The sequence below is a fragment of the Hippocampus zosterae genome, chromosome 7 (genome assembly GCF_025434085.1).
Source record: "Hippocampus zosterae strain Florida chromosome 7, ASM2543408v3, whole genome shotgun sequence".
Taxonomy (NCBI): domain Eukaryota; kingdom Metazoa; phylum Chordata; class Actinopteri; order Syngnathiformes; family Syngnathidae; genus Hippocampus; species Hippocampus zosterae.
The window spans coordinates 15575001-15598691 of NC_067457.1; positions in this window are offsets into that span (position 1 = coordinate 15575001).

Genomic DNA, 23691 nt, shown 5'->3' on the forward strand with positions numbered 1-23691 from the left:
TGCAGATGATGAGATTGGGAGGCCAGCCCCAATGAATGAAATGCTGAGCGAGGCAGCAACTGACCTGAAAGCTAAGATCATGGCAAGAATGAAAGCTGGGAAACCTAGAATCCGATTACAACGGCTATGTGAAGTACCACCTGAAAGTCTCTTGGAAAGTGTGAATGCAGCACTGAGGGCGATCCTTACCGTAACGATCACGGAAATGAACTGATATACGCTTCAGCATCAGTGATCCTTGAGATGCTTGGCTATAAGAGCAACCATGGAAGCCATGAGATACATTACCGACCATGGAAAAGACGGTTGGAGGCTAAGATCAAGGCGGCTCGGAAAGATGTGAGTCAATTGACTGAGGTCCAGAGAGGTGTGATGAAAAGGCCGATCCTGAGAGGTACATCCAGATGACCATATATGAAGCACTCGAAACAAAGGCTCCAAGCCTTGTCCAGCCGCCTAAAGCGGTACACGAAAGAGAATGAGGCCAGACGAATAAACAGGCTGTTTGCAACACAACCTGCGAAAGTGTACGCTCAGTGGCAGGGTCCTAACAACAGAGCTGATCCAGAGCGAAGCACGGAAGGGCATTGGTAGAGATACCAGGGGAGCCAAACATCAGCTCCTGGTTGACAGAACAGTCGCACAAGACTGCAGGTCCCGATGTACCAACCTGTGCACAGCCTGGATTGATTAAAAGAAAGCCTATGACTCGATGCCACATACATGGATCACTGAATGCTTGGATGTGTATAAGGTGAACAGGACCCTAAGAGCCTTCGTTGCGAACTTGATGAGGATGTGGAAAACCACACTTGAAGCCAATGGCAAGCCACTTACCCAAGTGTCCATCAAATGTGGCATATACCAAGGTGATGCACTCTCCCCACTGCTGTCCTGCATAGGACTGAACCCCCTAAGCCAAGTAATCACCAAGACAGGCCATGGATACCGCCTCAGAAATGGAGCTACGATCAGTCACCTCCTCTACAAGGATGACATGTAGCTGTTTGCTAAGAGCGAAAGGGACATAGACTCCCTGATCCACACAATCAAGATCTACAGCAGCGACATCGGGATGTCATTCGTGCTGGAGAAATGTAGTCGGATGGTGACTAAGAGAGGAAGGGTAGTCCGCACTGAAGGGGTCTCACTCCCTGAAGGAACAATAGCAGACATTGAGGACAGCTACAAGTACCTCGGTATACCACAAGCCAATGGCAACCTCAAACTGGCAACAAGGAAAGCGGCTACGGCCAAATACCTCCAGCGAGTGAGGCAAGTCCTAAGAAGCCAGCTCAATGGCAAGAATAAGACCCGGGCAATAAACAGCTATGCCCTTTCCAGTGATCAGATACCCTGCAGGAAAAATAAGGTGGCCAAAGGAAGAGATTCAGACCACGGATGTTAAGACCCGAAAGCTCGTTACCATGCATGGAGGGTTCCATACCAAATCCAGCACCCTGAGACTGTACACAAGCCGAAAGGAAGGAGGCCGGGGACTAGTGAGTGTGAGAGCCACTGTCCAGGATGAAACATCCAAGCTCCACAAATACATCAAGGAGAAGGCACCAACGGATGATGTACTCAGAGAATGTCTCAGACAATGGGGAACAGAAGATGAGGTGCTGGAAGAGGGACCATCATGGGAGGACAAGCCCCTACACGGGATGTACCACCGGACAATAACTGCCGTGGCCAATCTCAAGAAGTCCGATCAGAGTTCTAGAGAGGGCTGGCCTGAAGGACAGCACAGAGGCACTCATCCTGGCTGCTCAGGAGCAGGCCCTGAGCACCAGAGCCATCGAGGCCTAGATATACCACACCAGCCAAGACCCAAGGTGTAGGTTGTGCAAAGAGGCACCTGAGACGATCTAACACATAACTGCAGGGTGTAAGGTGCTGGCAGGGAAAGCCTATATGGAACGCCATAACCAGGTGGCTGGCATAGTCTACCGAAACATCTGTGCGGAGTATGGACTGGACACCCCAAGGTCAAAATGGGAAACACCTCCGAAGGTGGTGGAGAATGACAGAGCGAAGATCCTATGGGACTTCCAGATCCAGACTGACAAGATGGTAATGGCGAACCAACCAGATATCCTGATGATAGATAAAGGGCAGAGGAAAGCCGTTGTAGTGGATGTAGCGGTCCCAAGTGCTGGAAACATCAGAAAGAAGGAACACGAGAAACTCGAGAAATCCCAAGGGCTCAGAGAGGAGCTGGAGAGAGCCTGGAAGGTAAAGGGGACAGTCGTGCCTGTGGTGGTCGGAGCACTCGGGGCAGTGACCCCCAAACTAGATGATGAGTGGTTGCAACAGATCCCGGGAACAACATCGGACATCTCAGTCCAGAAATGTGCAGTGCTGGGAACGGCAAGGATACTGTGCAGAACCCTCAAGCTTCCTGGCCTCTGGTAGAGGACCCCAGCTGAATGAGGGATGGACACCACCTGAGGGGTGAGACGAGGATTTTTTTTATAGATATACAGTAGATACACATTCACTCCCATGAACATCCCCAACAACATTAACACCAACACTACAGAAATTCAAACCGTAAAGATTCACATAACCAACCACAAAAGACTACACATATGCAACATGTATACACCCCCCAGAGATACCACCCGACCAGACCACGCCACAGAAGACACAGACATGACCAACACCTTCCAATACATAAACTCGCTGAACAACACCATTCTAACCGCAGACATCAACGCTCACTCAACACAATGGCACTCTCCCTACGACGACCACAGAGGCACCCACATTGCAGACATACTACAAAACTCCCAACAAATCACTCTAAACACAAACACACCCACCAGAAAACCTACAAACATCAACCAACAACCAACATCACCGGACATCACAACAGCCAGCAACAGCATCACAAACAGAACAACATGGACCACAATACACGCACTCAGTTCAGACCACCTTCCTATCAAAATCACACACAACACGCATGCTCCTTTCCGCCTACAACAACACCTTCAAACTTACACAAATTACAGGAAAGCAGACTGGGAAGGATACACCTCTGAAATAGAATCAGCACTGGAGAACATAACCATACCTGACAACATCCACACAGCCAACACCATGCTCACAAACCTCATACTTACAGCAGACAAACACCACATACCCCACGGAAAAATAAAAAGCAAATCACTTCTCCTACCACAACACATCAGAACACTCATCAGCCAAAGAAACGACATCAGACAACAAAACCACCAAGACCCACGCATCACAGACCTAAACAAAGAAATAGACACACAAATCCAAAAACACAAACAAGAGCTATGGAAAGAACACTTAACGGATGCATGGAACCACAGACACAAACAACACATACTCTGGAACACAGTAACAAGACTATCAAACAAAGAACAAAAAGCACCAGAAAACACCACAATACAGTTCGGACAACACACGGCAATATCCAACAAACAGAAAGCACGAGCATTCAACAAACAATTCACCAACATAATACAACACAAAACCAACAGAACATACAGACAACTACAACGCAAAATACGAAAACTCAACACCACGCCCATAACCATCACAGAACAACAAGTCAAACAAGCACTACAACGCTCCAAAAGCAACAACTCCACAGGCCCAGACAACATAAACATCAGACATCTGAAACACCTAGGCCCCAAAGCAATAACACTACTCACACACACTTACAACACATCACTCAACACCAACACCATCCCCGCAATATGGAAGACTGCAAAAATAATCCCAATACCAAAACCCAACAAAAACCACGCACTCGGCCCATCTTACAGACCAATAGCACTACTCAGCCCAATAGCCAAAACAATGGAAAAGGTAATACTACCCTTCATTACCAACAACACTCAACTACCCTCTCACCAACACGGCTTCCGAAAACAACACTCCACAACCACAGCACTACACCACATACACAACATCATAGCCACAGGTTTCAACCAACAAAAACCACCACAACGAACAGTTGCCATAGCCCTAGACATGTCCAAAGCCTTTGACACGGTAAACCTACACACACTCACAAACAAACTCAACAACACTAACACCCCAAACATCATCATCAAATACATCTTCAACTACATAAGGGGACGCAGACAATACACTCAATACCGGGGGGAAACATCAGAACATAGAAACACGAAAACGGGGGTACCACAGGGGGGAGTACTTTCACCAACACTATTCAACATATACATGGCAGACTTACCACAACCACCTCCAAATGTACACACAGTTACATATGCAGACGACATCACCATTCTATCCACACATGTCAAACCACAACAGGCACAACAACAAGTACAAAAATATCTCCACGACATATACAACTGGACAAAACAGAACCAACTCACACTCAACGCAGACAAAACCACCACCACTCTGTTCACACCGGATCCGGCAGAATACAGCAACAGGCTCACTTTACAAATAGATAACACCACCCTACCCACAGTCCGCGAACCCAAAATACTGGGATTAACATGGGACCCCAAACTCACCTTCTCAAAACACACACAACACACTCTAACCCGCGCCAAGCAATCAAACAAAAATACTTAAAGCCTTAACAACCACTCACTGGGGAAAATCCAAAGAAACTATACTCACCACATACAAAGCAACCACACTCACACGCCTCGAATACGCAAACACTATATGGTCACCAACACTATCGGACACAAACAAGACAAAACTCCAGACCACACAGAACACAGCACTCAGAATAGCAACAGGATGCACACAAGACACAAACATACAACACTTGCATGAGGAAACAAAAACTCTCCCACTGAACATCCATCTAAAACTACACGCATCGCAAATCAGACAAAAAGCCCAACACCCAACCCACCCACTACACCCACTCACTCAACAACCACCACCACCCAGACAAAAGAAACAAACAATCTTCCACAACAACAACTACACACACAACAAAGACACAGCACCACAGGACACCAACAACGACACCATAAAACAGAACATGAAAGACATACACACCCACTTTGTACAAACACACTTGGACACCAGACAACACAACAAAGTAATACATGCACCAGCACCAGAAATAGACCCATCAGAGCAAGACCTACCACACAGAACCAGACAACTCCTAGCATAACTCCGAACCAACAAATCACCAGCCCTCCACTCCTACCTACACAACATTACACCGGACACACACCCAACACCACTCTGTGCGCTATGCGGCACGCAAGTGCACGACACACAACACCTGTTCACCTGCACAAACATACCCACCACACTGACTCCGGAGGACCTCTGGCGAAACCCAAGCGGAGTGGCGGCCCTGCTCGCCCGCTGGGCGGAGGAGGGGGGTCTGGGGATCCGGGAGACGGAGTGAGGGCCCGGTCCCCCAATGTCGGGGCACGGGTGGGGTCGACAACAACAACAACAACAACATAAAAAAAGACTTCCCCTTTAAATATTCCTGCTGCATAATATATCTCCTTTCCTTTCGTAAAGGATGGTCAGAACCTTTCCTAAGCATTATTAAAATTTAGACGATCTTTGCTCCAGGTGCTACCGGCTCATCTCACTCGGTTAGGATAGGAAAGGAAAGTTCCTATGCCAAAATGATAATCCAAAAAGGGCCCCTGTTGGTGGATAATCAGGCCATGGGAAGTGTGAGTAAATTGTGAGGGGGTGTTGGCTGGAGCTAGAAATAATTTTGGTGTCTTGTCCCTGCAGTAGGTTCATTAAAAGAGCAACCAGTGTTTTCACCACCATGGTCGGATCTTACTCTGGAGGGTAACCCATACAGGCAGGTGGCTTGGACAAAATATTTCAACACTGTCAAAGCTGTGTTGTCTGTGCTCCAGTTGAAGGTACGTTATTAGCCTGGAATTCCCATCAATGCCGGCATGTGTCACAAACACCCACCTGTAAAACAAACATGAAAAGAATAATGATTAAATACAAGAAAACAATCAAGTTTCATATCTTGTTTGAAATATCATCTCGGTAGAGAAGGTATTGCTGTGCACTTAAGACTACATGGAGGCAATTTGGAGTTTGTGTAACTTGGATATACAAATGATAAAATTCAATTTAATCTGTGCTGTCCATACAATATGGCTTTCTAATGCTCCCACGAGTACAAATATAAGATGATCCCTTATTACCGAATGAGACGCATATGCCCATCTATGTGCCATAAACTATTGGGGAATGGCACATAGTATGTTCTTCTAGCCACAGTCTGGCTCCATCTCTGGGCTGCAGCAGCTGGCTCAATACGGTTGAGGATTTCTCGAACTCTTTTTCTTTGTACTACAATACCATCAGCACGCAGGTATGCCCTCATCATCTGCAACAGGTTCATAAAACAACACAATAAAGAAAGTACACTTTCACAATGAATATAATGATATATACATGAAGGGACAAGAGTATGTAGCAGAACACTTGCTTCCGAGCCTGATCTGGGAAATTGGCTGTGCAATCTTCTGACATGCTCTTCCAGGTCAACATCATGAATGGGAGTAAATCTATTTCTGGCTGAAATCTGAAAAAACTTCATTTTTTTATGCAGGTATGAAGAGGAACAACACAACATCTCAGTGATGGCTCTCACTGTAAAGCCCTGAGTGGGGAGCAGTTCAATTTGATCACTTGTAATGTCAAGTGCTGGTCTTCCTCGTCTACCTAAAGTATGGAAATAAAAGGATTAAGGAATTCAAGCAAATGAATCACTACGTGTTTTTTATATACAGTACTGTATACAGTACAGGCATATAGACACAGATGTACATAAAAGTATATGCAGCTTCAAAAGCGCGAGCAGCTATTTTCTCTAACCATTTTACTCAAGAAAAAAATAATTCAAACTTATAATTGAATAACTAAAAGATCACTAGTAATTGCTTAAAAGTGTACAGCCATCGCGTTACTTAATAGTCTACTGATTTGCAGGAAAACCACTGGTATAAAACGACGTTTGACAGGGTGATAGAAGGTAAGTCACAGCAAGTCGTCAGTAAAACCCGTGTGTAGTTCGAATAAAAATACATACGAAAAACCAATGACAAAAAATGGTAGCCATTTTACCTGTGTGCAAACGATGTGCCACATGGGAACAAACACGTCCACCATTAGGAGTGGGTCCCGCAATGATGACAGATCGGAGATCTATTGGACTTTGAATCAAACTTTGAATAGTATCAGCGCTAAACTGGTCACTAACTCTTCTTAAATTAGCAATTGAAATGTTTATCGCGCGTGCTTCACTTTCACCGGCAGACCCTTGATGACAGGCACTCTCTATTGCCCTGCACCTTCGCCGAATACGTCTCAGGACACTGTCCGCCATTGTTGTTTTAAAAAACTAAGTGGGCACAGAATTTCCAAAATCATGAGCCCTGACTGGTGGGATGACACTATTTTGAAACGTACAGCCAATAGGATACCGTTACATGTTTTCGTAATCATCCTTATTTGCATTTAATGCAAGTACAGTGTAATGTCACTAGCACTACAAGTGGGCACATTTATGGCCTTACATGTTCACTAGTAAGCGTCAAAATCATCTTACCAGTGAACTAGTGGGCACATTTATGGCCTTAAATGTTCAGTAGTAAGCGTCAAAATAATCTTATTAGTGAACTAGTGGGCGTTTTGCGGCTTACATGTTCACTAGTAAGCGTCAAAATGACCTTACTAGTGAACTAGTGAGCGTTTTGTGGCTTACATGTTCACTAGTAAGCGTCAAAATGACCTTACTAGTAAACTAGTGAGCGTTTTGTGGCTTACATGTTCACTAGTAAGCGTCAAAATGATCTTACTAGTGAACTATTGGGCGTTTTGTGGCTTACATGTTCACTAGTAAGCCTCAAAATGATCTTACTAGTGAACTAGTAGGCGATGTGTGGCTTACATGTCAACTAGTAAGCCTCAAAATGAACTTACTAGTGAACTAGTGGGCACATTTATGGCCTTACATGTTCACTAGTAAGCGTCAAAATGATCTTACTAGTGAACTAGTGGGCGTTTTGTGGCTTACATGTTCACTAGTAAGCGTCAAAATGACCTTACTAGTGAACTCGTGGGCGTTTTGTGGCTTACATGTTCACTAGTAAGCGTCAAAATGATCTTACTAGTGAACGAGTGAGCGTTTTGTGGCTGACATGTTCATAAATAAGCGTCAAAATGATCTTACTAGGGAACTAGTGGGCGTTTTGTGGCTTACATGTTCACTAGTAAGCGTCAAAATTACCTTACTAGTGAACCAGTGAGCGTTTTGTGGCTTACATGTTCACTAGTAAGCGTCAAAATGACCTTACTAGTGAACTAGTAAGCGTTTTGTGGCTTACATGTTCACTAGTAAGCGTCAAAATGATCTTACTAGTGAACTAGTGGGCGTTCTGTGGCTTACATGTTCACTAGAAGCCTCAAAATTATCTTACTAGTGAACTAGCGGGCGTTTTGTGGATTACATGTCAACTAGTAAGCCTCAAAATGATCTTACTAGTGAACTAGTGGGCACATTTATGGCCTTACATGTTCACTAGTAAGCGTCAAAATGACCTTACTAGTGAACTAGTGGGCAATATGGAATAAATACTCAAAGGGCTTGCCAGGCAAGCCCATTGAGTATTTAAAGGGTTCAAAGGGCTTGCCTGGCAAGCCCTTTGAGTATTTATTCATCCGTGATGGTATTGTAGACCAATGAGAGCACGTCCGACAGACACGTGGACTTCGGGCGGCCAATCATGATGCATTTCGAGCCAAGCCCCAACAAAAACGGAGGAGAAAACTTTCAGACGCTTTGAAAGCTTTTGGGGTACATATTACTCTTGTTGTTACACAAAATTTTGTTTTACGATTATGTAACGTTATGGTGTAAATGTCAAATACGTGGTCAATTTATCAAGATGAAGCCTGCTTAAAAATTTGCTCCAACAATTTTGGAGATGTGTCTGACTTTGACAGCAATGGCGGCAGTTCAACGCTGACAGTCGCAGTCGGGTGCAGATTTATTTCGGCAGGACTTTCTAAAATCTGCCGTTTGCTCTGACAGTTCTCTGTCTGACAGTCACATTTTGTCTTATTACTCACAAGCTAATTGACATTTAAAAAAAGAGTTAATGTTTGGAACACGATTTTGCTCTTACTGTTTGCTGCCTTAGTTCGTTTGAAATATTCGCTTCCTGCATTACATGAAGTACATTTTTTAATATTCACAAGACTGTAACTGTGCATTATAAATAATGTCACATTTGCACTATGTTTTACTGGATCTACAACTAAACTAGGTCCTCGTTTCTGGGAGAGTCCACAGCACCTCCTGTATCACAACCATTCTGCCGGCACACCTTCAGCAGCACGATGTTTCTAACGGGAGCTGGAGGGTGATCACCTTCATTGAAGAACAGGAGGAGCAGAGGCACAACGTTTGTCATTTGTGATATGTTTTTAGACTTTTCTCCTAACTAAAAAAACTATGTTTTGTTAATTTCTTGATATAGTTCTTGTATTTAAATATTTTAACAATCAAATATTTTTCAACTGTGTTTTAGATATGAATTGTATGAAATAAATCAGTGAAGCCCCATTCAAATTCTACTCTATCTAATCTGCTCGATCACACTGCTGTCAACCTGCTGTACCTCCAAACTCCTTGGCTTACTCGCAGTTGGAGGGTTCCCCCCGAACGGGGGGACAAATCAAGGAACCAATCCCTGCACCCCGAACGGGGTGCCCTTACGGCCGTTTTTTTTTTTTTTCGGCTAACCGCCCCCTGAACCTGGCAGGGTGGCGGGCGGACCTTTTGCTCCAGGCGGGGGACATAGAGACAAATCCTGGGCCCACACAGACACTCTCACGCACGCAACAAACACACACACAACAAACTACCTGGACATGCGACATTTGCACACAACAGATTACAAGAAGACAGACATCCTTCAGATGCAACCACCACACACCACACTGGGTACACAAACATTGCACAAACATAAACACTAGACAATACAACATAACATGGAAATGCAGACTACATCCCAAAACACCACCACGAACAACAACACCTCGTAGGACACCAACAGGCAGCAGAGCACAAACAGACCAAAACAACACACTCGCCTCACCAACACTACCCTCAAACGCAACACGAACAGACAACTCCAACAGAGATACAACAAACACAAGACCACCCCCCCAAACCTGGACCTGCAATAGCTGCAATAGAATCATCACACGCAGACAAACCTCACTCAGATGCAACTACACATACCCACACTGGATACACTGACATTGCTCCGGCATCACCACCCGCCAATACACAAACACGTGGACATGCAGAACACACACGCAAACAACAAACACCCCAACACCACAACCCCCGAACAACCCACAAAGAACAACACCCACCAACAAAAACAACAAACACACACTGACCATACTACAAATAAACATCAACGGCATCCAAAACAAGAAAACAGAACTAGAAGAACTCGCCTCACAACAGCACGCAGACATCATCACCATACAAGAAACCAAACTAGAAAAACAACACAACACACCTCGTCTCACCAACTACACCAGCATTAGGAAAGACAGAGAACACAAGGGAGGAGGAGGACTGCTCACATACATTCACAAATCAGTCCCATTCACTCCCATGAACATCCCCAACAACATTAACACCAACACTACAGAAATTCAAACCGTAAAGATTCACATAACCAACCACAAAAGACTACACATATGCAACATGTATATACCCCCCAGAGATACCACCCGACCAGACCACGCCACAGAAGACACAGACATCACCAACACCTTCCAATACATAAACTCGCTGAACAACACCATTCTAACCGCAGACATCAACGCTCACTCAACACAATGGCACTCTCCCTACGACGACCACAGAGGCACCCTCATTGCAGACATACTACAGAACTCCCAACAAATCACTCTAAACGCAAACACACCTACCAGAAAACCTACAAACATCAACCAACAACCAACATCACCGGACATCACAACAGCCAGCAACAGCATCACAAACAGAACAACATGGACCACAATACACGCACTCAGTTCAGACCACCTTCCTATCAAAATCACACACAACACGCGTGCTCCTTTCCGCCTACAACAACACCTTCAAACTTACACAAATTACAGGAAAGCAGACTGGGAAGGATACACCTCTGAAATAGAATCAGCACTGGTGAACATAACCATACCTGACAACATCCACACAGCCAACACCATGCTCACAAACCTCATACTTACAGCAGACAAACACCACATACCCCACGGAAAAATAAAAAGCAAATCACTTCTCCTACCACAACACATCAGAACACTCATCAGCCAAAGAAACGACATCAGACAACAAAACCACCAAGACCCACGCATCACAGACCTAAACAAAGAAATAGACACACAAATCCAAAAACACAAACAAGAGCTATGGAAAGAACACTTAACGGATGCATGGAACCACAGACACAAACAATACATACTCTGGAACACAGTAACAAGACTATCTAACAAAGAACAAAAAGCACCAGAAAACACCACAATACAGTTCGGACAACACACGGCAATATCCAACAAACAGAAAGCACGAGCATTCAACAAACAATTCACCAACATAATACAACACAAAACCAACAGAACATACAGACAACTACAACGCAAAATACGAAAACTCAACACCACGCCCATAACCATCACAGAACAACAAGTCAAACAAGCACTACAACGCTCCAAAAGCAACAACTCCACAGGCCCAGACAACATAAACATCAGACATCTGAAACACCTAGGCCCCAAAGCAATAACACTACTCACACACACTTACAACACATCACTCAACACCAACACCATCCCCGCAATATGGAAGACTGCAAAAATAATCCCAATACCAAAACCCAACAAAAACCACGCACTCGGCCCATCTTACAGACCAATAGCACTACTCAGCCCAATAGCCAAAACAATGGAAAAGGTAATACTACCCTTCATTACCAACAACACTCAACTACCCTCTCACCAACACGGCTTCCGAAAACAACACTCCACAACCACAGCACTACACCACATACACAACATCATAGCCACAGGTTTCAATCAACAAAAACCACCACAACGAACAGTTGCCATAGCCCTAGACATGTCCAAAGCCTTTGACACGGTAAACCTACACACACTCACAAACAAACTCAACAACACTAACACCCCAAACATCATCATCAAATACATCTTCAACTACATAAGGGGACGCAGACAATACACTCAATACCGGGGGGAAACATCAGAACATAGAAACACGAAAACGGGGGTACCACAGGGGGGAGTACTTTCACCAACACTATTCAACATATACATGGCAGACTTACCACAACCACCTCCAAATGTACACACAGTTACATATGCAGACGACATCACCATTCTATCCACACATGTCAAACCACAACAGGCACAACAACAAGTACAAAAATATCTCCACGACATATACAACTGGACAAAACAGAACCAACTCACACTCAACGCAGACAAAACCACCACCACTCTGTTCACACCGGATCCGGCAGAATACAGCAACAGACTCACTTTACAAATAGATAACACCACCCTACCCACAGTCCGCGAACCCAAAATACTGGGATTAACATGGGACCCCAAACTCACCTTCTCAAAACACACACAACACACTCTAACCCGCGCCAAGCAATCAAACAAAATACTTAAAGCCTTAACAACCACTCACTGGGGAAAATCCAAAGAAACTATACTCACCACATACAAAGCAACCACACTCACACGCCTCGAATACGCAAACACTATATGGTCACCAACACTATCGGACACAAACAAGACAAAACTCCAGACCACACAGAACACAGCACTCAGAATAGCAACAGGATGCACACAAGACACAAACATACAACACTTGCATGAGGAAACAAAAACTCTCCCACTGAACATCCATCTAAAACTACACGCATCGCAAATCAGACAAAAAGCCCAACACCCAACCCACCCACTACACCCACTCACTCAACAACCACCACCACCCAGACAAAAGAAACAAACAATCTTCCACAACAACAACTACACACACAACAAAGACACAGCACCACAGGACACCAACAACGACACCATAAAACAGAACATGAAAGACATACACACCCACTTTGTACAAACACACTTGGACACCAGACAACACAACAAAGTAATACATGCACCAGCACCAGAAATAGACCCATCAGAGCAAGACCTACCACACAGAACCAGACAACTCCTAGCATAACTCCGAACCAACAAATCACCAGCCCTCCACTCCTACCTACACAACATTACACCGGACACACACCCAACACCACTCTGTGCGCTATGCGGCACGCAAGTGCACGACACACAACACCTGTTCACCTGCACAAACATACCCACCACACTGACTCCGGAGGACCTCTGGCGAAACCCAAGCGGAGTGGCGGCCCTGCTCGCCCGCTGGGCGGAGGAGGGGGGTCTGGGGATCCGGGAGACGGAGTGAGGGCCCGGTCCCCCAATGTCGGGGCACGGGTGGGGTCGACAACAACAACAACAACAACATAAAAAAAGACTTCCCCTTTAAATATTCCTGCTGCATAATATATCTCCTTTCCTTTCGTAAAGGATGGTCAGAACCTTTCCTAAGCATTATTAAAATTTAGACGATCTTTGCTCCAGGTGCTACCGGCTCATCTCACTCGGTTAGGATAGGAAAGGAAAGTTCCTATGCCAAAATGATAATCCAAAAAGGGCCCCTGTTGGTGGATAATCAGGCCATGGGAGGTGTGAGTAAATTGTGAGGGGGTGTTGGCTGGAGCGAGAAATAATTTTGGTGTCTTGTCCCTGCAGTAGGTTCATTAAAAGAGCAACCAGTGTTTTCACCACCATGGTCGGATCTTACTCTGGAGGGTAACCCATACAGGCAGGTGGCTTGGACAAAATATTTCAACACTGTCAAAGCTGTGTTGTCTGTGCTCCAGTTGAAGGTACGTTATTAGTCTGGAATTCCCATCAATGCCGGCATGTGTCACAAACACCCACCTGTAAAACAAACATGAAAAGAATAATGATTAAATACAAGAAAACAATCAAGTTTCATATCTTGTTTGAAATATCATCTCGGTAGAGAAGGTATTGCTGTGCACTTAAGACTACATGGAGGCAATTTGGAGTTTGTGTAACTTGGATATACAAATGATAAAATTCAATTTAATCTGTGCTGTCCATACAATATGGCTTTCTAATGCTCCCACGAGTACAAATATAAGATGATCCCTTATTACCGAATGAGACGCATATGCCCATCTATGTGCCATAAACTATTGGGGAATGGCACATAGTATGTTCTTCTAGCCACAGTCTGGCTCCATCTCTGGGCTGCAGCAGCTGGCTCAATACGGTTGAGGATTTCTCGAACTCTTTTTCTTTGTACTACAATACCATCAGCACGCAGGTATGCCCTCATCATCTGCAACAGGTTCATAAAACAACACAATAAAGAAAGTACACTTTCACAATGAATATAATGATATATACATGAAGGGACAAGAGTATGTAGCAGAACACTTGCTTCCGAGCCTGATCTGGGAAATTGGCTGTGCAATCTTCTGACATGCTCTTCCAGGTCAACATCATGAATGGGAGTAAATCTATTTCTGGCTGAAATCTGAAAAAACTTCATTTTTTTATGCAGGTATGAAGAGGAACAACACAACATCTCAGTGATGGCTCTCACTGTAAAGCCCTGAGTGGGGAGCAGTTCAATTTGATCCCTTGTAATGTCAAGTGCTGGTCTTCCTCGTCTACCTAAAGTATGGAAATAAAAGGATTAAGGAATTCAAGCAAACGAATCACTACGTGTTTTTTTATATACTGTATACAGTACAGGCATATAGACACAGATGTACATAAAAGTATATGCAGCTTCAAAACCACGAGCAGCTATTTTCTCTAACCATTTTACTCAAGAAAAAAATAATTCAAACTTATAATTGAATAACTAAAAGATCACTAGTTATTGCTTAAAAGTGTACAGCCATCGCGTTACTTAATAGTCTACTGATTTGCAGGAAAACCACTGGTATAAAACGACGTTTGACAGGGTGATAGAAGGTAAGTCACAGCAAGTCGTCAGTAAAACCCGTGTGTAGTTCGAATAAAAATACATACGAAAAACCAATGACAAAAAATGGTAGCCATTTTACCTGTGTGCAAACGATGTGCCACATGGGAACAAACACGTCCACCATTAGGAGTGGGTCCCGCAATGATGACAGATCGGAGATCTATTGGACTTTGAATCAAACTTTGAATAGTATCAGCGCTAAACTGGTCACTAACTCTTCTTAAATTAGCAATTGAAATGTTTATCGCGCGTGCTTCACTTTCACCGGCAGACCCTTGATGACAGGCACTCTCTATTGCCCTGCACCTTCGCCGAATACGTCTCAGGACACTGTCCGCATTGTTGTTTTAAAAAACTAAGTGGGCACAGAATTTCCAAAATCATGAGCCCTGACTGGTGGGATGACACTATTTTGAAACGTACAGCCAATAGGATACCGTTACATGTTTTCGTAATCATCCTTATTTGCATTTAATGCAAGTACAGTGTAATGTCACTAGCACTACAAGTGGGCACATTTATGGCCTTACATGTTCACTAGTAAGCGTCAAAATCATCTTACCAGTGAACTAGTGGGCACATTTATGGCCTTAAATGTTCAGTAGTAAGCGTCAAAATGACCTTACTAGTGAACTAGTGAGCGTTTTGTGGCTTACATGTTCACTAGTAAGCGTCAAAATGACCTTACTAGTAAACTACTGAGCGTTTTGTGGCTTACATGTTCACTAGTAAGCGTCAAAATGATCTTACTAGTGAACTATTGGGCGTTTTGTGGCTTACATGTTCACTAGTAAGCCTCAAAATGATCTTACTAGTGAACTAGTAGGCGATGTGTGGCTTACATGTCAACTAGTAAGCCTCAAAATGAACTTACTAGTGAACTAGTGGGCACATTTATGGCCTTACATGTTCACTAGTAAGCGTCAAAATGATCTTACTAGTGAACTAGTGGGCGTTTTGTGGCTTACATGTTCACTAGTAAGCGTCAAAATGACCTTACTAGTGAACTAGTGGGCGTTTTGTGGCTTACATGTTCACTAGTAAGCGTCAAAATGATCTTACTAGTGAACGAGTGAGCGTTTTGTGGCTGACATGTTCATAAATAAGCGTCAAAATGATCTTACTAGGGAACTAGTGGGCGTTTTGTGGCTTACATGTTCACTAGTAAGTGTCAAAATTACCTTACTAGTGAACCAGTGAGCGTTTTGTGGCTTACATGTTCACTAGTAAGCGTCAAAATGACCTTACTAGTGAACTAGTGAGCGTTTTGTGGCTTACATGTTCACTAGTAAGCGTCAAAATGATCTTACTAGTGTACTAGTGGGCGTTCTGTGGCTTACACGTTCACTAGAAGCCTCAAAATTATCTTACTAGTGAACTAGCGGGCGTTTTGTGGCTTACATGTCAACTAGTAAGCCTCAAAATGATCTTACTAGTGAACTAGTGGGCACATTTATGGCCTTAGATGTTCACTGGTAAGCGTCAAAATGACCTTACGAGTGAACTAGTGGGCGTTTTGTGGCTTACATGTTCACTAGTAAGTGTCAAAATTACCTTACTAGTGAACCAGTGAGCGTTTTGTGGCTTACATGTTCACTAGTAAGCGTCAAAATGACCTTACTAGTGAACTAGTGAGCGTTTTGTGGCTTACATGTTCACTAGTAAGCGTCAAAATGATCTTACTAGTGTACTAGTGGGCGTTCTGTGGCTTACATGTTCACTAGAAGCCTCAAAATTATCTTACTAGTGAACTAGCGGGCGTTTTGTGGCTTACATGTCAACTAGTAAGCCTCAAAATCATCTTACTAGTGAACTAGTGGGCACATTTATGGCCTTACATGTTCACTAGTAAGCGTCAAAATGACCTTACTAGTGAACTAGTGGGCAATATGGAATAAATACTCAAAGGGCTTGCCAGGCAAGCCCATTGAGTATTTAAAGGGTTCAAAGGGCTTGCCTGGCAAGCCCTTTGAGTATTTATTCATCCGTGATGGTATTGTAGACCAATGAGAGCACGTCCGACAGACACGTGGACTTCGGGCGGCCAATCATGATGCATTTCGAGCCAAGCCCCAACAAAAACGGAGGAGAAAACTTTCAGACGCTTTGAAAGCTTTTGGGGTACATATTACTCTTGTTGTTACACAAAATTTTGTTTTACGATTATTTTAGGCGGTAACGTTATGGTGTAAATGTCAAATACGTGGTCAATTTATCAAGATGAAGCCTGCTTAAAAATTTGCTCCAACAATTTTGGAGATGTGTCTGACTTTGACAGCAATGGCGGCAGTTCAACGCTGACAGTCGCAGTTGGGTGCAGATTTATTTCGGCAGGACTTTCTAAAATCTGCCGTTTGCTCTGACAGTTCTCTGTCTGACAGTCACATTTTGTCTTATTACTCACAAGCTAATTGACATTTAAAAAAAGAGTTAATGTTTGGAACACAATTTTGCTCTTACTGTTTGCTGCCTTAGTTCGTTTGAAATATTCGCTTCCTGCATTACATGAAGTACATTTTTTAATATTCACAAGACTGTAACTGTGCATTATAAATAATGTCACATTTGCACTATGTTTTACTGGATCTACAACTAAACTAGGTCCTCGTTTCTGGGAGAGTCCACAGCACCTCCTGTATCACAACCATTCTGCCGGCACACCTTCAGCAGCACGATGTTTCTAACGGGAGCTGGAGGGTGATCAGCTTCATTGAAGAACAGGAGGAGGAGAGGCACAACGTTTGTCATTTGTGATATGTTTTTAGACTTTTCTCCTAACTAAAAAAACTATGTTTTGTTAATTTCTTGATATAGTTCTTGTATTTAAATATTTTAACAATCAAATATTTTTCAACTGTGTTTTAGATATGAATTGTATGAAATAAATCAGTGAAGCCCCATTCAAATTCTACTCTATCTAATCTGCTCGATCACACTGCTGTCAACCTGCTGTACCTCCAAACTCCTTGGCTTACTCGCAGTTGGAGGGTTCCCCCCGAACGGGGGGACAAATCAAGGAACCAATCCCTGCACCCCGAACGGGGTGCCCTTACGGCCGTTTTTTTTTTTTTTTCGGCTAACCGCCCCCTGAACCTGGCAGGGTGGCGGGCGGACCTTTTGCTCCAGGCGGGGGACATAGAGACAAATCCGGGGCCCACACAGACACTCTCACGCACGCAACAAACACACACACAACAAACTACCTGGACATGCGACATTTGCACACAACAGATTACAAGAAGACAGACATCCTTCAGATGCAACCACCACACACCACACTGGGTACACAAACATTGCACAAACATAAACACTAGACAATACAACATAACATGGAAATGCAGACTACATCCCAAAACACCACCACGAACAACAACACCTCGTAGGACACCAACAGGCAGCAGAGCACAAACAGACCAAAACAACACACTCGCCTCACCAACACTACCCTCAAACGCAACACGGACAGACAACTCCAACAGAGATACAACAAACACAAGACCACCCCCCCAAACTTGGACCTGCAATAGCTGCAATAGAATCATCACACGCAGACAAACCTCACTCAGATGCAACTCAACACACCCACACTGGATACACAGACATTGCTCCGGCATCACCACCCGCCAATACACAAACACGTGGACATGCAGAACACACACGCAAACAACAAACACCCCAACACCACAACCCCCGAACAACCCACAAAGAACAACACCCACCAACAAAAACAACAATCACACACTGACCATACTACAAATAAACATCAACGGCATCCAAAACAAGAAAACAGAACTAGAAGAACTCGCCTCACAACAGCACGCAGACATCATCACCATACAAGAAACCAAACTAGAAAAACAACACAACACACCTCGTCTCACCAACTACACCAGCATTAGGAAAGACAGAGAACACAAGGGAGGAGGAGGACTGCTCACATACATTCACAAATCAGTCACATTCACTCCCATGAACATCCCCAACAACATTAACACCAACACTACAGAAATTCAAACCGTAAAGATTCACATAACCAACCACAAAGGACTACACATATGCAACATGTATATACCCCCCAGAGATACCACCCGACCAGACCACGCCACAGAAGACACAGACATCACCAACACCTTCCAATACATAAACTCGCTGAACAACACCATTCTAACCGCAGACATCAACGCTCACTCAACACAATGGCACTCTCCCTACGACGACCACAGAGGCACCCTCATTGCAGACATACTACAGAACTCCCAACAAATCACTCTAAACGCAAACACACCTACCAGAAAACCTACAAACATCAACCAACAACCAACATCACCGGACATCACAACAGCCAGCAACAGCATCACAAACAGAACAACATGGACCACAATACACGCACTCAGTTCAGACCACCTTCCTATCAAAATCACACACAACACGCGTGCTCCTTTCCGCCTACAACAACACCTTCAAACTTACACAAATTACAGGAAAGCAGACTGGGAAGGATACACCTCTGAAAAAGAATCAGCACTGGAGAACTTAACCATACCTGACAACATCCACACAGCCAACACCATGCTCACAAACCTCATACTTACAGCAGACAAACACCACATACCCCACGGAAAAATAAAAAGCAAATCACTTCTCCTACCACAACACATCAGAACACTCATCAGCCAAAGAAACGACATCAGACAACAAAACCACCAAGACCCACGCATCACAGACCTAAACAAAGAAATAGACAAACAAATCCAAAAACACAAACAAGAGCTATGGAAAGAACACTTAACGGATGCATGGAACCACAGACACAAATAATACATACTCTGGAACACAGTAACAAGACTATCTAACAAAGAACAAAAAGCACCAGAAAACACCACAATACAGTTCGGACAACACACGGCAATATCCAACAAACAGAAAGCACGAGCATTCAACAAACAATTCACCAACATAATACAACACAAAACCAACAGAACATACAGACAACTACAACGCAAAATACGAAAACTCAACACCACGCCCATAACCATCACAGAACAACAAGTCAAACAAGCACTACAACGCTCCAAAAACAACAACTCCACAGGCCCAGACAACATAAACATCAGACATCTGAAACACCTAGGCCCCAAAGCAATAACACTACTCACACACACTTACAACACATCACTCAACACCAACACCATCCCCGCAATATGGAAGACTGCAAAAATAATCCCAATACCAAAACCCAACAAAAACCACGCACTCGGCCCATCCTACAGACCAATAGCACTACTCAGCCCAATAGCCAAAACAATGGAAAAGGTAATGCTACCCTTCATTACCAACAACACTCAACTACCCTCTCACCAACACGGCTTCCGAAAACAACACTCCACAACCACAGCACTACACCACATACACAACATCATAGCCACAGGTTTCAATCAACAAAAACCACCACAACGAACAGTTGCCATAGCCCTAGACATGTCCAAAGCCTTTGACACGGTCAACCTAAACACTCACAAACAAACTCAACAACACGAACACCCCAAACATCATCATCAAATACATCTTCAACTAGATAAGGGGACGCAGACAATACACTCAATACCGGGGGGAAACATCAGAACACAGAAACACGAAAACGGGGGTACCACAGGGGGGAGTACTTTCACCAACACTATTCAACATATACATGGCAGACTTACCACAACCACCTCCAAATGTACACACAGTTACATATGCAGACGACATCACCATTCTATCCACACATGTCAAACCACAACAGGCACAACAACAAGTACAAAAATATCTCCACGACATATACAACTGGACAAAACAGAACCAACTCACACTCAACGCAGACAAAACCACCACCACTCTGTTCACACCGGATCCGGCAGAATACAGCAACAGACTCACTTTACAAATAGATAACACCACCCTACCCACAGTCCGCGAACCCAAAATACTGGGATTAACATGGGACCCCAAACTCACCTTCTCAAAACACACACAACACACTCTAACCCGCGCCAAGCAATCAAACAAAATACTTAAAGCCTTAACAACCACTCACTGGGGAAAATCCAAAGAAACTATACTCACCACATACAAAGCAACCACACTCACACGCCTCGAATACGCAAACACTATATGGTCACCAACACTATCGGACACAAACAAGACAAAACTCCAGACCACACAGAACACCGCACTCAGAATAGCAACAGGATGCACACAAGACACAAACATACAACACTTGCATGAGGAAACAAAAACTCTCCCACTGAACACCCATCTAAAACTACACGCATCGCAAATCAGACAAAAAGCCCAACACCCAACCCACCCACTACACCCACTCACTCAACAACCACCACCACCCAGACAAAAGAAACAATCTTCCACAACAACAACTACACACACAACAAAGACACAGCACCACAGGACACCAACAACGACACCATAAAACAGAACATGAAAGACATACACACCCACTTTGTACAAACACACTTGGACACCAGACAACACAACAAAGTAATACATGCACCAGCACCAGAAATAGACCCATCAGAGCAAGACCTACCACACAGAACCAGACAACTCCTAGCACAACTCCGAACCAACAAATCACCAGCCCTCCACTCCTACCTACACAACATTACACCGGACACACACCCAACACCACTCTGTGCGCTATGCGGCACGCAAGTGCACGACACACAACACCTGTTCACCTGCACAAACATACCCACCACACTGACTCCGGAGGACCTCTGGCGAAACCCAAGCGGAGTGGCGGCCCTGCTCGCCCGCTGGGCGGAGGAGGGGGGTCTGGGGATCCGGGAGACGGAGTGAGGGCCCGGTCCCCCAATGTCGGGGCACGGGTGGGGTCGACAACAACAACAACAACATCAACCTGCTGTAAATAATGCCTCCATTCATGATTGTAGAAACCCCAGAACGGTAAACATGTGATTATTTTATTTTAAAATATAAGAAGCCTATGTTTTGCAATTGTGCTCATTTTCATTGTATTGCACGACAAATATAATAGATGAGCCGGTTTGGGGACATCATCAACCAAGCTGCTGCTCCAATTGCAATGCGATATATTGTCCTGCTCTCCTAAATTCGCATCTACACCACAAATTATAACATCCTAACTGATTTAGCAACAACTGAAAATTCACATCATTATTTAGGGAGTTGCATAACTGTTGCATTATATGGTGCCCTATTCATTTTATTTAGTATAGCATACATATATAAAAGTGGAAAGATACTGCAGAGCTGTGCCATTACTCTTTATCTCTGTGTACATAATAAATAAACATCACCTACAGATACATTGGTAAAAATTGCTTGATTCCTTCTGTATACTGTAGATATTACGCAAATGGCGGTAAATAATTGTGAAAGCTCAGAATCAGGTTTTAAAGGGTTAATTCTTTGCTGGGTGGAGCTCTTATCATGGAGCCAATAGGAGGTGTCCTCGGGTGGTGTCCGTCCCTCATTCAGCTCGGGTCCTCCACCAGAGGCCAGGAAGCCCGAGGGCCCCGCGCAGTGCCCCCGCCGCTCCCAGCACCGCACACCTCCGGACCGAGATGTCCGACGCTGATCTGTCGCAACCACCCATCCAGTCCGGGGTCACTGCCCCGAGCGCCCCGACCACCACAGGCACGACCGCCACCCCCACCCCCCAGGCCCTCCCCAGCCCCTCCCCGAGCCCCTGGTACCCCCCGAGACCCCCATGCTCCCCCCTCCCGATGCCTCCACCACCTGGGACCGCCACATCCACCACAACGGCCCTCCTCCGCCCCCCATCCACGACCACGACATCTGGCTGGCTCGCCACCACCATCCCGCCAGTCTGGATCCGGAAGTCCCACAGGATCCCCGCTCCGCCACCCTCCACCACCCTCGGAGGTGCCCCCCACTCCGACCCCGGGGCCCCCAGTCCACACTCCGCACAGATGCCTCGGCAGACCACGCCAGCCACCTGGCCATGGCGCTCCACGCAGGCCCCCCCTGCCAGCATCCCACACCCCGCAGCCACGTGCCGGATCGTCCCAGGCGCCTCCCCGCACAACCCACACCCCGGGTCCTGTCCGGCGCGGCACATCCGGCCCTCGACGGCTCCGGCGCCCAAGGCCCGCTCCTGAGCAGCCAGGATGAGCGCCCCTGCGCTGTCCCCCAGGCCAGTCCCCTCCAGCCACCAATAGGACTTCTTGAGATCAGCCACCTCAGCCACGGTCCGGTGGCACATCCCGCGTAGGGGCCCGCCCCACCACGATGGTCCCCCCCCCCAGCGCCCGTCCCTCCGCTCCCCACTTGGGGCAAAAAATGAGCACATAACACCATCCAGTGTGGGTCCTTGGGCAAGAGCCTTCACGCTAATGCGTACCTCATACAATGATGAGAGACAATAAAATGAATGACATGCCAGCTCAGACGTCGCCCGGCCAAACAAGGTCTGCGTCAGGTGCTGGGGAACCAGA